This window comes from Rutidosis leptorrhynchoides, chromosome 3 (genome assembly GCF_046630445.1).
Source record: "Rutidosis leptorrhynchoides isolate AG116_Rl617_1_P2 chromosome 3, CSIRO_AGI_Rlap_v1, whole genome shotgun sequence".
NCBI classification, from domain to species: domain Eukaryota; kingdom Viridiplantae; phylum Streptophyta; class Magnoliopsida; order Asterales; family Asteraceae; genus Rutidosis; species Rutidosis leptorrhynchoides.
In genome coordinates this window covers 113,593,657-113,606,593 of record NC_092335.1, presented here as the reverse complement: position 1 = coordinate 113,606,593, position 12,937 = coordinate 113,593,657, and positions in this window count along the sequence as shown.

Genomic DNA, 12,937 nt, shown 5'->3' with positions numbered 1-12,937 from the left:
GTGTTGCCCTTTTCTCCGTACACCATTAAGGGTTTTCCTTTTTCTCGTATAATGCGAATTGCATTTTTGTAACAAACGATCTCCGCTTTCACTTCTTTCAACCAGTCCATACCGATTATCACATCAAAACTCCCTAACTCTACTGGTATCAAATCAATCTTAAATGTTTCGCTAACCAGTTTAATTTCTCGATTCCGACATATATTATCTGCTGAAATTAATTTACCATTTGCTAATTCGAGTAAAAATTTACTATCCAAAGGCGTCAATGGACAACTTAATTTAGCACAAAAATCTCTACTCATATAGCTTCTATCCGCACCCGAATCAAATAAAACGTAAGCAGATTTATTGTCAATAAGAAACGTACCCGTAACAAGCTCCGGGTCTTCCTGTGCCTCTACCGCATTAATATTGAAAACTCTTCCACGGCCTTGTCCATTCGTGTTCTCCTGGTTCGGGCAATTTCTAATAATGTGGCCTGGTTTTCCACATTTATAACAAACTACATTGGCATAACTTGCTCCGACACTACTTGCTCCGCCATTACTCGTTCCGACACCATTTGTTCCTTTCGTTCTATTAACCCCTGGTCCGTAGACCTCACACTTCGCCGCGCTATGACCATTTCTTTTACACTTGTTGCAAAATTTGGTGCAGAACCCCGAGTGATTCTTTTCACACCTTTGGCATAGTTGCTTCTGATTGTTGTTGTTGTTGCGGTTATTATTGTTGTTGGGATGATTGTTGTAGTTGCTGTTGTTGTTGTTGTTGTTGTTGTTGTTGTTGGGCCGTTTGTTGTAGTTGCGATTGATGTTGCGATTGTTGGGATAATTGTTGCGATTATTGTTGTAATTGCTGTTGTTGTTGTATTGGTGATTCTTATCACCGTTTTCCTCCCACTTTCTTTTGACTTGCTTCACATTGGCCTCTTCAGCAGTCTGTTCTTTAATTCTTTCTTCAATCTGGTTCACTAGTTTGTGAGCCATTCTACATGCCTGTTGTATGGAGGCGGGCTCGTGTGAACTTATATCTTCTTGGATTCTTTCCGGTAATCCTTTCACAAACGCGTCGATCTTCTCTTCCTCATCTTCGAATGCTCCCGGACACAATAGGCACAATTCTGTGAATCGTCTTTCGTACGTGGTAATATCAAATCCTTGGGTTCGTAACCCTCTAAGTTCTGTCTTGAGCTTATTGACCTCGGTTCTGGGACGGTACTTCTCGTTCATCAAGTGCTTGAATGCTGACCACGGTAGTGCGTACGCATCATCTTGTCCCACTTGCTCTAGATAGGTATTCCACCATGTTAATGCAGAACCTGTGAAGGTATGCGTAGCGTACTTCACTTTGTCCTCTTCAGTACACTTACTTATGGCAAACACCGATTCAACCTTCTCGGTCCACCGTTTCAATCCGATCGGTCCTTCGGTTCCATCAAATTCCAAAGGTTTGCAGGCAGTGAATTCTTTGTAGGTGCATCCTACACGATTTCCTGTACTGCTAGATCCAAGGTTATTGTTGGTATGTAGCGCAGCCTGTACTGCGGCTATGTTTGAAGCTAGAAAAGTACGGAATTCCTCTTCATTCATATTCACGGTGTGTCGAGTAGTCGGTGCCATTTCCTTCAAAATAGTTAAATGGAACAAGTTAATCATACAGAATATTAAGAGTAGTTAATAGTATTTCGTAGCATAATATGAACTCATTTATAAAAGCTTTTTCTTCATATTAGCGTTTTATAAGTTTAAATTCGGGTAGTACCTACCCGTTAAGTTCATACTTAGTAGCTAATATACAATTCAACTACTACAATTCTATATGAAAAACTGATTATAATAATATTTCGCGTTCAAACTTTTATACAATATTTTACAAACTTACAATACCGCTTATTTTACATAAAGCATGAAATATAGCACACAATAACTTTGATACAAGATAGTTGTGAAGACAATTCTAGCTAGTACACAAGTCGTTCAGCAAAGGCAATAAAGACACGTAATTCATACGTCCAGAAACAAGTCATGCATTCTGGTTTTACTAGGACTACTTCCCATCCTTGGTCTTGTGCAACATAACCGTTATGGCCGTTGATAAGACAGCGTGTTGTAACGTCATCAAAGGGACGAGGGTTACGTAATGTCCAACAGTCCCGTAATAATCTAAAAACCTCATTTCTTACCCCAATTACCGACTCCGTCACTTGTGGAAACGTTTTGTTTAATAGTTGTAGCCCGATGTTCTTGTTCTCACTTTGGTGAGAAGCGAACATTACTAATCCGTAAGCATAACATGCTTCTTTATGTTGCATGTTAGCCGCTTTTTCTAAATCACGAAGTCCAATATTCGGATATATTGAGTCAAAATAATTTCTTAACCCGTTGCGTAAAATAGCATTTGGGTTCCCCGCAATATATGCGTCAAAGTAAACACATCGTAACTTATGGGTTTCCCAATGTGATATCCCCCATCTTTCAAACGAAAGTCTCTTATAAACCAAGACATTCTTGGAACGTTCTTCGAATGTCTTACAAACTGATCTCGCCTTAAATAGTTGTGCCGAAGAATTCTGGCCGACTCTAGACAAGATTTCATCAATCATGTCTCCGGGTAGGTCTCTTAAAATATTGGGTTGTCTATCCATTTTTTGTTTTTAAACTGTAAAATAAACAAGAGTTAGATTCATAAAAAAATACTTATTAATACAAGCAATTTTTACATATATCATAAAGCATAAGAACATTATATTCCATATATTACACCACACGAATACAACTATCTTATTCCGACTCGCTCGTTTCTTCTTCTTCGGTTTTGGTTCGTTTTGCCAAGTTTCTAGGGATATATGATGTTCCCCTAATACGAGCCGTCGTTGTCCACATTGGTTTAGAAAAACCTGGTGGTTTAGAGGTTCCCGGGTCATTGTTACAACTTAAGGACTTCGGGGGTTGACGATACATATAAAGTTCATCGGGGTTGGAATTAGATTTCTCTATTTTTATGCCCTTTCCCTTATTATTTTCTTTTGCCTTTTTAAATTCAGTTGGGGTAATTTCTATAACATCATCGGAATTCTCGTCGGAATCCGATTCATCGGAGAATTGGTAATCCTCCCAATATTTTGCTTCCTTGGCGGAAACACCATTGACCATAATTAACTTTGGTCGGTTGGTTGAGGATTTTCTTTTACTTAACCGTTTTATTATTTCCCCCACCGGTTCTATTTCTTCATCCGGTTCCAATTCTTCTTCTGGTTCCGATTCTTCTTCCGGTTCCGACTCTTCTTCCGGTTCCTCTTCGGGAACTTGTGAATCAGTCCACAAATCATTCCAATTTACATTTGACTCTTCATTATTATTAGGTGAGTCAATGGGACATGTTCTAGAGGTAGACATCTATCACATAATATCAAACACGTTAAGAGATTAATATATCACATAATATTCATATGTTAAAAATATATAGTTTCCAACAAAAATGTTAAGCAATCATTTTTAAAGAAAACACGGTCGAAGTCCAGACTCACTAATGCATCCTAACAAACTCGATAAGACACACTAATGCAAATTTTCTGGTTCTCTAAGACCGACGCTCGGATACCAACTGAAATGTCCCGTTCTTATTGATTAAAAACGTTCCATATTAATTGATTTCGTTGCGAGGTTTTGACCTCTATATGAGACGTTTTTCAAAGACTGCATTCATTTTTAAACAAACCATAACCTTTATTTCATCAATAAAGGTTTAAAAAGCTTTACGTAGATTATCAAATAATGATAATCTAAAATATCCTGTTTACACACGACCATTACATAATGGTTTACAATACAAATATGTTACAACAAAATAAGTTCCTTGAATGCAGTTTTTACACAATATCATACAAGCATGGACTCCAAATCTTGTCCTTATTTAAGTATGCGACAGCGGAAGCTCTTAATAATCACCTGAGAATAAACATGCTTAAAACGTCAACAAAAATGTTGGTGAGTTATAGGTTTAACCTATATATATCAAATCGTAACAATAGACCACAAGATTTCATATTTTAATACACATCCCATACATAGAGATAAAAATCATTCATATGGTGAACACCTGGTAACCGACAATAACAAGATGCATATATAAGAATATCCCCATCATTCCGGGACACCCTTCGGATATGATATAAATTTCGAAGTACTAAAGCATCCGGTACTTTGGATGGGGTTTGTTAGGCCCAATAGATCTATCTTTAGGATTCGCGTCAATTAGGGTGTCTGTTCCCTAATTCTTAGATTACCAGACTTAATAAAAAGGGGCATATTCGATTTCGATAATTCAACCATAGAATGTAGTTTCACGTACTTGTGTCTATTTTGTAAATCATTTATAAAACCTGCATGTATTCTCATCCCAAAAATATTAGATTTTAAAAGTGGGACTATAACTCACTTTCACAGATTTTTACTTCGTCGGGAAGTAAGACTTGGCCACTGGTTGATTCACGAACCTATAACAATATATACATATATATCAAAGTATGTTCAAAATATATTTACAACACTTTTAATATATTTTGATGTTTTAAGTTTATTAAGTCAGCTGTCCTCGTTAGTAACCTACAACTAGTTGTCCACAGTTAGATGTACAGAAATAAATCGATAAATATTATCTTGAATCAATCCACGACCCAGTGTATACGTATCTCAGTATTGATCACAACTCAAACTATATATATTTTGGAATCAACCTCAACCCTGTATAGCTAACTCTAACATTCACATATAGAGTGTCTATGGTTGTTCCGAAATATATATAGATGTGTCGACATTATAGGTCGAACCATTGTATACGTGTCTATAGTATCTCAAGATTACATAATATATAATACAAGTTGATTAAGTTATGGTTGGAATAGATTTGTTACCAATTTTCACGTAGCTAAAATGAGAAAAATTATCCAATCTTGTTTTACCCATAACTTCTTCATTTTAAATCCGTTTTGAGTGAATCAAATTGCTATGGTTTCATATTGAACTCTATTTTATGAATCTAAACAAAAAAAGTATAGGTTTCTAGTCGGAAAAATAAGTTACAAGTCGTTTTTGTAAAGGTAGTCATTTCAGTCGAAAGAACGACGTCTAGATGACCATTTTAGAAAACATACTTCCACTTTGAGTTTAACCATAATTTTTGGATATAGTTTCATGTTCATAATAAAAATCATTTTCTCAGAATAACAACTTTTAAATCAAAGTTTATCATAGTTTTTAATTAACTAACCCAAAACAGTCCGCGGTGTTACTACGACGGCGTAAATCCGGTTTTACGGTGTTTTTCGTGTTTCCAGGTTTTAAATCATTAAGTTAGCATATCATATAGATATAGAACATGTGTTTAGTTGATTTTAAAAGTCAAGTTAGAAGGATTAACTTTTGTTTGCGAACAAGTTTAGAATTAACTAAACTATGTTCTAGTGATTACAAGTTTAAACCTTCGAATAAGATAGCTTTATATGTATGAATCGAATGATGTTATGAACATCATTACTACCTTAAGTTCCTTGGATGAACCTACTGGAAAAGAGAAAAATGGATCTAGCTTCAATGGATCCTTGGATGGCTCAAAGTTCTTGAAGCAAAATCATGACACGAAAACAAGTTCAAGTAAGATCATCACTTGAAATAAGATTGTTATAGTTATAGAAATTGAACCAAAGTTTGAATATGATTATTACCTTGTATTAGAATGATAACCTACTGTAAGAAACAAAGATTTCTTGAGGTTGGATGATCACCTTACAAGATTGGAAGTGAGCTAGCAAACTTGAAAGTATTCTTGATTTTATGAAACTAGAACTTTTGGAATTTATGAAGAACACTTAGAACTTGAAGATAGAACTTGAGAGAGTTCAATTAGATGAAGAAAATTGAAGAATGAAAGTGTTTGTAGGTGTTTTTGGTCGTTGGTGTATGGATTAGATATAAAGGATATGTAATTTTGTTTTCATGTAAATAAGTCATGAATGATTACTCATATTTTTGTAATCTTATGAGATATTTCATGCTAGTTGCCAAATGATGGTTCCCACATGTGTTAGGTGACTCACATGGGCTTCTAAGAGCTGATCATTGGAGTGTATATACCATTAGTACATACATCTAAAAGCTGTGTATTGTACGAGTACGAATACGGGTGCATACGAGTAGAATTGTTGATGAAACTGAACGAGAATGTAATTGTAAGCATTTTTGTTAAGTAGAAGTATTTTGATAAGTGTATTGAAGTCTTTCAAAAGTGTATATATACATATTAAAACACTACATGTATATACATTTTAACTGAGTCGTTAAGTCATCGTTAGTCGTTACATGTAAGTGTTGTTTTGAAACCTTTAGGTTAACGATCTTGTTAAATGTTGTTAACCTAATGTTTATAATATCAAAAGAGATTTTAAATTATTATATTATCATGATATTATGATGTACGAATATCTCTTAATATATGATATATATACATTAAATGTCGTTACAACGATAAACGTTACATATATGTCTCGTTTCAAAATCATTAAGTTAGTAGTCTTGTTTTTACATATGTAGTTCATTGTTAATATAATTAATGATATGTTTACTTATCATAATATCATGTTAACTATACATATAACCATATATATGTCATCATATAGTTTTTTACAAGTTTTAACGTTCGTGAATCACCGGTCAACTTGGGTGGTCAATTGTCTATATGAAACCTATTTCAATTAATCAAGTCTTAACAAGTTTGATTGCTTAACATGTTGGAAACATTTAATCATGTAAATATCAATCTCAATTAATATATATAAACATGGAAAAGTTCGGGTCACTACAACATGGGCTGCTAAGAGCTAATCATTGGAGTGTATATACCAATAGTACATACATCTAAAATCTGTGTATTGTACGAGTACGAATACGGGTGCATACGAGTAGAATTGTTGATGAAACTGAACGAGGATGTAATTGTAAGCATTTTTGTTAAGTATAAGTATTTTGATAAGTATATTGAAGTCTTTCAAAAGTGTATGAATACATATTAAAACACTACATGTATATACATTTTAACTGAGTCATTAAGTCATCGTTAGTCGTTACATGTAAATGTTGTTTTGAAACCTTTAGGTTAACGATCTTGTTGAATGTTGTTAACCCATTGTTTATTATAACAAATGAGATGTTAAATTGTTATATTATCATGATATTATGATATATAATATATCTTAGTATGATGTATATACAGTTAAATGTCGTTACAACGATAATCGTTACATATATGTCTCGTTTCGAAATCATTAAGTTAGTAGTCTTATTTTTACATATGTATTTCATTGTTAATACACTTAATAATATATTTACTTATCATTTAACATAATTAACCAAGTGTATCAACATCTTAATATGATTCATATGTACCTAGTAAGACGTTGTTATAACGATAATCGTTATATATATCGTTTTCGAGTTTCTTAAATTAATAGTCTCATTTTTATGTATATAACTCATTGTTAAAATACCTAATGAGATACATACTTATAAAAAAATGATGTTAACTATATATATAACCATATATATGTCATCGTATAGTTTTTACAAGTTTTAACGTTCGTGAATCACCGGTTAACTTGGGTGGTCAATTGTCTATATGAAACCTATTTCAATTAATCAAGTCTTAACAAGTTTGATTACTTAACATGTTGAAAACACTTAATCATGTAAATAACAATTTCATTTAATATATATATAAACATGGAAAAGTTCGGGTCACTACAAAAAACGTTCACTATCGAATCATACAAAAACATATCTTAATTTAATCATAACTTTTGACTCGTTAATCGAATGTGCGTGATATCTAAAGGAAAACTCAATATTTTTCCTCAAAGAATTCAATTATAAAACTTTCATAGCATGATTATAAGTCTAACTATTCCAGATCTCAAAAATCAATTACGACTTTTAAACCGAAATTAAAATAGTTATATCTTTCAAACCGTACGTCGAAAACACGCGATTTCTAAATGAAAAGTTATTAATTTTTTGAAAGCTTTTCAACTACATAAAATTCATAATCCAAAAATACCAAGTTCATATCAGTAGGTTAAATATTAAATTCGGGATTTAAAGATAAAACCCTTTTTGGAAAAATTAACGACTAAAATTAGTCACACAATCAAGGAAATGAGCACTAGACTTGATTACACTAGATAACACATATAAAAATCTGCAATCAAAGATTAGGGTTTGAAGAACTTTACCCTAGGATAGAAATTAGTTACACCAATGTGTAGAGGAGAGAAAGATGGACAATATATCTCACTAGCACGCAAGCAAACGAGCAATAATTGATGGAGATTATAAGCCTTGAAGAAAGTCGACTTTTTGATGGGGATGGGGCTGCATTCATTGACCAAAGAAAGAGAGAGAAAAAGATGTGCAGTTTTCCATGTTTAATGAGGCTAGGTTTAGGTATTTAAAGAGATTTAGTTAGCAAAAAGGCTCAAAAACAAAAAGCAAGGGAGGGAGCAGCCGATTGTCCCATGAGGGGTGTTAGTTGGGCTTATTTTGATTAACTAGTGCATTCCATGTGTAGCATGTTAGGTTTCATTAGCCGAAACCGCAAATCGAATCATTAACTGAACGTTTAACGAATTCCGCGCGCTTTTAATATATAAAAATATTCTAATAAATAAAAAATATTTTAAAACTTAAAAATCAAATAAAATAATTATTAAAATAAATATTAATACGTTTTGTTGTCTTAACAATCGTTGTTCACGGTTTTCACCAACCGTACGTTTTTCTTGCGTTTCATAAGTACTTCCAAATCGAAGCATATAATCATAGAATATATAGCACATAATAATCTAGTACATTCTAGAAAAAAATTCCTTACATAGAAATTCATAAAAATTTAAGTAGGTCGTCAAGTATTTAACAAAAAGTTACCGAAAGTTTAACGAAAAAATTCGGGTTGTTACAGCTCCCCTTATGAAATTTTTAGGATGAAAAGGGAGTTTATGAATCTGAAGATGATTGATGAAATGACTATTGATGACGTGATTGAACAATATGCCGATAAGCTTCGCTTTGTTCACCAATGGCTTCCTGATGAACAATCCAGGATTGATCAGTTTGTGAAGATGATCCTTCCCGAGTATTTATCCATGGTTATGATAACAACAACATTGCCGCAAGCATTCACTATTGCGAAGATGGTGGAAGGATATGTGTAAGCAACATGAAGCAGACATAAGGAACGGACATCGCAATCGAAACAAACGACGAATCAGAAAAGTTATAAGTCTAAGAAGTCTCATTACAATTAGTTGAGGGGAAAATCCTCACAAAGTGGTAGTCATACGAATCAGAAAGTGTTATGTAATGTGTGTAAGTCATCACATGCCAGTCCATGTACATATCTGACAAAAAGATGTATGAGATGTGGAGTTTTGGGTCAAGATCTTTACTTTTGTTTGTACAAAGAAAACGTGTGTTGGAATTGTCAGAAATCGGAGCATATATCAGTTGATTGTACAGCCGCTAAGAGAGAAAGCTCTGGGATAGGGTCGGGAGCAAGAACGATGTCAGTCGGAGGATCCTCTTACTCTTCAATGGGACAGAAGCAAAAGAATCCTCCAGTGCCTGAAGCAAGAGCCTTCCAGATGTCGGTAGACGTAGCTACTATTACCGAAGATGTTAGTATGTTCTTGATAAATTCTGTACCACCACATGTTTTATTTAATTCGGGAGTAAATCGTTCCTTTATGTCTATAGAACTTTGTGACCAGTTAACACTGCTTGTAAATATGTTGCACGAACCTTTAAGAATAGAAGTAGCAGATGATAAGACGGTTCCAATCACAACATATGTTTCGGAGCAACTATTGAAATAGATAGGAATGTATTCCCCGTGACTTGCCTAGTTATGCCAATACCTTATTTTGATGTTGTATTATGTATGGATTGGTTAAACCACCATAAGGAAAGTATTAAATGTCATAAGAAATTAATTTTTTCCCTTTGACATACGGGAGACGTGTGGTGACCCGAGGAGTGAAATGTCCCGTTCATATTGATTATAAACATTCCATATTAATTAATTTCGTTGCGAGGTTTTGACCTCTATATGAGACATTTTTCAAAGACTGCATTCGATTTTAAAACAAACCATAACCTTTAAAATATTACGATGATTATCAAATAATGATAATCTAAAATATAGTGTTTTCACACGACCATTACATAATAGTTTACAATAATATTACACAACAATATATGTCTTCGAATGCAGTTTTTAAAACAATATTATACAAGCATGCTGACTCCAACTCTTTTCCATAAATTAGCATGCAACAGTGGAAGCTCTTAATAATCACCTGAGAATAAACATGCTTTAAACGTCAACAAAAATGTTGGTGAGTTATAGGTTTAGCCTATATATTTATTAAATCGTAATAATAGACCACAAGATTTCCATTTCCATTTCTCAATAACATGCAATCTGCATAAAAATTATTCATATGATAAACACCTGGTAACCGACATTAACAAGATGCATATAGAATATTCCCATCATTCTGGGACTCACATCGGATATGATAAATAGAAGTACTAAAGCATCCGTAACTCCGGATGAGGCTTGTTAGGCCAAATAGATCTATCTTTAGGATTCGCGTCAATTGGTGGCAATTATCATAAACACCAATTCTTAGGCTACCAAGCTAAAAAGGGGCATATTCGGTTCAATAATTCAACATAAAATGTAATTTCGATCACTTCTGCCTATTTTGTAAAACATTTATAAAACTGCATGTATTCTCATCCCAAAAATAATAGATTTCAAAAGTGGGACTATAACTCACTTTCATGTATTTTAACTTTGTTGGAAAATAAGACTTGGCCACTGGTCGATTCACGAACCTATAACAAATATGTACATATATATCAAAGTATGATCAAAATATATTCACAACATTTTTATTACATTTTAATGATTTAAGTTTGTTAAGTTAACAGTCCAACGTTAGTAATCTACAACTAGTTGTCCACAGTTAGATGTACAGAAATAAATCAATACATATTATCTCGAATCAATCCATGACCCAGGGTATACAAGTCTCAGGCTAGATCACAACTCAAAGTATATATATTATTTTGGAATCAACCTCAACCCTGTATAGCTAACTCAAGCATTACTGCATATAGAGTGTCTATGGTTGTTCCGAAATATATTATATAGATGGGTCAATATGATATGTCAAAACATTGTATACGTGTCTATGGTATCCCAAGATTAAATAATATATGTTAGAATACATGTGTAATACAATATAAATTAGTTAAGTTATGATTTGTATAGATTTGTTACAAATTTCACGTAGCTACAACAAGCAAAATTATCCAATCTTGTTTTACCCATAACTTCTTCTTTTAAATCAGTTTTGAGTGATTCAAATTGCTATGGTTTCATAATGAATTGAAATTTATGAAACTAAATAGAAAAAGTATAAGTTTATAGTCGGAAATACAAGTTACAAGTCGTTTTTGTAGAGGTAGTCATTTCAGTCGAAAGAACGACGTCTTGATGACCATTTTGAAAAACATACTTCCACTTTGAGTTTAACCATGATTTTTGGATATAGTTTCATGTTCATAAGAAAAATCATTTTCCCAGAAGTATAGCTTTTAAATCAAAGTTTATCATAGTTTTTAATTATCCAAACCAAAACAGCCCCCGGTTTCCCTACGACGGCGTATGTCCGGTTTTACGGTGTTCTTCGTGTTTCCAGGTTTTAAATCATTAAGTTAGCATATCATATAGATATAGAACATGTGTTTAGTCGATTTTAAAAGCTAAGTTAGAAGGATTAACTTTGTTTGTGAACAAGTTTAGAATTAACTAAACTATGTTCTAGTGATTACAAGTTTAAATCTTCGAATAAGATAGTTATATATATTTGAATCGAATGATGTTATGAACATCATTACTACCTCAAGTTTAGTAGGTAAACCTACTAGAAGTGACAAGAAATGATCTAGCTTCAAAGGATCCTTGGATGGCTTGAAAGTTCTTGAAGTAGAATCATGGCACGAAAACAAGTTCAAGTAAGATTTCTACTCGAATTAAGATAGTTATAGTTATAGAAATTGAATCAAAGTTTGGATATGAATTTTACCTTGAATAAGAAAGATAAGCTACTATAAATAACAAAGGTTTCTTAATCTTAGATAATTACTTGGAATGGATTAGAAAGCTTGGAAGTATACTTGCAAACTTGAAAGGATTTTCAAAGTGTTCTTGAAGTGTTCTTCCTATGATGATTATAGCTTGATTCTTGAAGTAGTTTTTGATGAAAATGATGATTTGGTTATTGGAAAAATTCGTTCATAGGTGTATGTGTGTGTTGAGAGAGAATTAGAAAGGAAAATGGAAATGAAATGAAGTGAATGGTGAGTGGTGAGTGGTGAGTGGGGTTAAAAGGAGTTCTTGTTAGTTGACTAGTTCATGGTAGAAGTTAAACTTGATTAGTCATGCATGACATAATCAAGAGTGGAATCTCATGCTAGTTCCTATTGGTATATACCCATAGTAAGTACGTCTAGAAGCTGGGTATAATACGAGTACAAAGACTGAATGAATATGAGTAGAATTGTTGATGAAAATGAATGAGAATGTAATTGTAAGCATTTTTGTTAAGTATGAGTTTTTTGATATATGTCTTGAAGTCTTTCAAAAGTGTATTAATATAACTTAATACACTACATGTATATACATTTTAACTGAGTTGTTAAGTCACCGTTAGTCGTTACATGTAAGTGTTGTCTTGAAACTTTTAAGTTAACGATCTCATTTAATGTAGTTAACCCATTGTTTATTATATCTAATGAGATGTTAAATTATCATATTA